Genomic DNA, 2,905 nt, shown 5'->3' with positions numbered 1-2,905 from the left:
ATGTTGGGTATAATGGATACTGTGTAGGACCATATTTGATTATGGCTTGGTCTGCACCAAAGGGCATCCAAGCAAACAAGCACGAAGCTTGTTGCTCCTGACCCAATTTGTTGGGACCAGGCACAGCCCCCTGGTGTGTTTCCCTTGCACAGTCTGCAGGAGCCCAACCCTCCTCCTCTCTTTATCAGAAATTGGACACTTATCTCCTGTTGGCTTATTTACTCCAAAAGCTCAGAAGTAGAGACCTGTATTAACTCAATTATTATCTAGATTAGTGAGTCAAAGTCTAATAATTCTACAGTAATTCTGGGCACTAAATATTTCTGGATTCAGCATTCACTGGCCCAGCACAAGATAGCTGCTTTCTTATCCTAGAATTACACTTAAGAAGTAAACTTGAAATTCCTTTTCCTTTACTCAGTCATTTTTCAATGTGAAGTAGGCATAATCAGAACTTTAAGATATTCCCTGAGCTGTGTAGATACCCTTTTAATAATATTTATTAAAAGATATGGAGGTGGGCTGGCTGGTTAGGTCAATCGGTTAGAACACAGTCTTATAACACTAAGGTCACGGGTTCAGATCCCATACCAGCAAGCTGCCAAAAAAGAAAAAAATGGAGTTGGCTTTCACTTATCATGCAACTTGTTGCTGACTTTTTCTTTCTTTTTTGCTTGAGAAAAGAAAAAGATAATGACGACTTGTAAAATTTCTCCCCTACTCCATTCTAATCCCTTTTTTGGTGGGGTGGGGGGTTTACTTTTGAGTGCGTAGCCTTCTGGGCTATTTTCTATCAAATGTGTATATGGATATATTTTTTTAAAGAATGAGTCAGAGTTGCTTTCCCCCGCAACTTTCCCTATTGGTTAAAAGAGACTTCCTTGATTCTTCTTAACGGGTGCATGATATTCCCCTGGATGGACTCACCAGAAGGTATTTACCCTTTCCTTACTGAAGGACATTCAGGCTGTCATCAGTTCATCACTGTTATAAATAATCTTATACAAAGTATTACGAGAGGCCTTCTGTAGATAAATTCGAAGAGTTGAAATTTCAAGGTCAAAGAATATGTTCCATTCAAAATTTTAATAAGGGAGCTGTGGCAGAAGTAACTTTAATTGCTAAGTGAGTGAGCCTCCCTAGCCATGGAGAGCCTGAGGGTGGGGGAGCTGAGGGCAAAGGCGGAGCGGGACGAGGCAGAGAAGCTGCAGCCGTGGAGGTGCACAAGGAGCTGGAGCTGGAGCTGGGCTTGGGCAACCTGCTGGCTGTGGACCAGAGGCCCGTTCGTTATGGGGCTGCAGCAGGCGGGACCTATCCGGAGGCCGAGCTGCGGGCCCTGACGCGGGACAACACGCAGCTGCTCGTCAACCAGCTGTGGCAGCTGCCCACGGAGCGCGGGCAAGAGGCGCTGGTGGCGCAACCGCTCGAGCCCACCACCCTCCTACCACGTGAGAAGCCAGTGCCCCGGCCGCGGCCACTTACACGCTGGCAGCAGTTCTCCCGCCTCAAGGTCATTCGTCCCAAGACGACCATTTTGGTGCGGGATGAGGTGAGCGGTCAGTGGCGGAGCCGCTGGGGCTACCAACGCTCCCGGACGACACCAAAGGAATGGCTGAACGAAGCGCCGGCCCCACGGAGGACCAGTTCACCAAGCGGATTCAGGCCAAGAACGAGCTGAACCGGCTGCAGAGCTCGGCCGCGTGCACAGATGCAGCTGCCAGCACGGCCGGCCGGCGTGCGTCCTCCTGGACACGAGAGTAAGGAGGACCTGGGCTGCGCCATGCAGGTGGCCAGGGTCTCCGCCGCCTCTGTGGGGCGCTTCCAGGAGCGCCTCCTCGGGGAGAAAGCACCCGGGGGCTCCGGCAAGGACAAGAAGGTTCAGTCTCTTTGGGGGGACTTTGCAGCCGAGAAAAAGAGCCAGTTGGACTTGCTTGGAACCATGAACAGCAAGAAGCATCAGCTGGATGTGACGAGGGCCACCAACAAGCAGATGAGGGAAGAGAACCAGGGGTAGGCGGCCAAGAGGAGGAAAATGAGCCAGAAGGGCAAGAGAAAGGGGGGCCTGCAGGGTCCTGGGGGCAAGAGGAAAGGGGGACCGCCCAGTGAGGGGGGGAAGGGGAAAGAGGGGTTGGGAGGCGAGATGAATTCTGGGCCGCCTGGCTTGGGTGTCAGGAGGAAAGGAGGACAGCACCAAGGACGAAAGAGGAGGAGGTAATAGTTCCACCCTCAGAGTCGTTATGTAGACCACGGACTGTATTACATTAAATGTTAAGTTCTAGGTACTGTAAGGGAATGCAGAAGGAGGTGGCTGCTGCCTTCGCTGAGCGTGAAGGGATGGGATTGCCCTCCCCTCAGGAGAGAACATAAGCATTGAACTCTACAAATTAATGTTTCCCATAACCAACACTGGCTGGAGATTAAAGGACGTATTTGAGGACATAAGAATTTGGGAAATAATTTGGTTCAAATTGGGAATGAGGTCTATTCTTAAACAGCCATCTCTTTTTAATTTTAAATATGGGGTGAGGGGGAGTTGGTCATATTTCAGACACTTCCAACAGACTGATTTATATATTTTTGTGTTATTTTTATAACAAGCTTGTATATTTATCAAAGTAGGGAGAAAGGAAAGATTACAAACATTTTCAAAAGCGGGTTTATAAGTAACTGTTGTAAATGTTATTTAATAAAAATGTTTCTATGTCTAACAAATAAATAAATAATTTTTTTTTTTTTTTTTTTTTTTTGTCTTTTTCGTGACCGGCACTCAGCCAGTGAGCGCACCAGCCATTCCTATATAGGATCCGAACCCGCAGCAGGAGCATCACTGCGCTCCCAGCTCCGCACTCTCCCGAGTGTGCCACGGGGTCGGCCCAATAAATAAAATTTTAATAAGAGCCTAATT

The 2,905-nt window shown here is 48.4% G+C and overlaps 1 pseudogene; it reads left to right on the top strand.

Annotated features, from left to right (window-relative positions):
* The first annotated feature begins 1,145 nt into the window (after window positions 1-1,145).
* On the top strand, window positions 1,146-2,215 carry LOC134374803 (ribosome biogenesis regulatory protein homolog; annotated as a pseudogene).
* Window positions 2,216-2,905: the final 690 nt, after the last annotated feature.

The sequence above is a fragment of the Cynocephalus volans genome, chromosome 4 (assembly GCF_027409185.1).
Source record: "Cynocephalus volans isolate mCynVol1 chromosome 4, mCynVol1.pri, whole genome shotgun sequence".
In the NCBI taxonomy this organism is placed as follows: domain Eukaryota; kingdom Metazoa; phylum Chordata; class Mammalia; order Dermoptera; family Cynocephalidae; genus Cynocephalus; species Cynocephalus volans.
The sequence above is the reverse complement of the archived record's forward strand: the minus strand, read 5'-3'. Positions and strand labels throughout refer to the sequence as shown.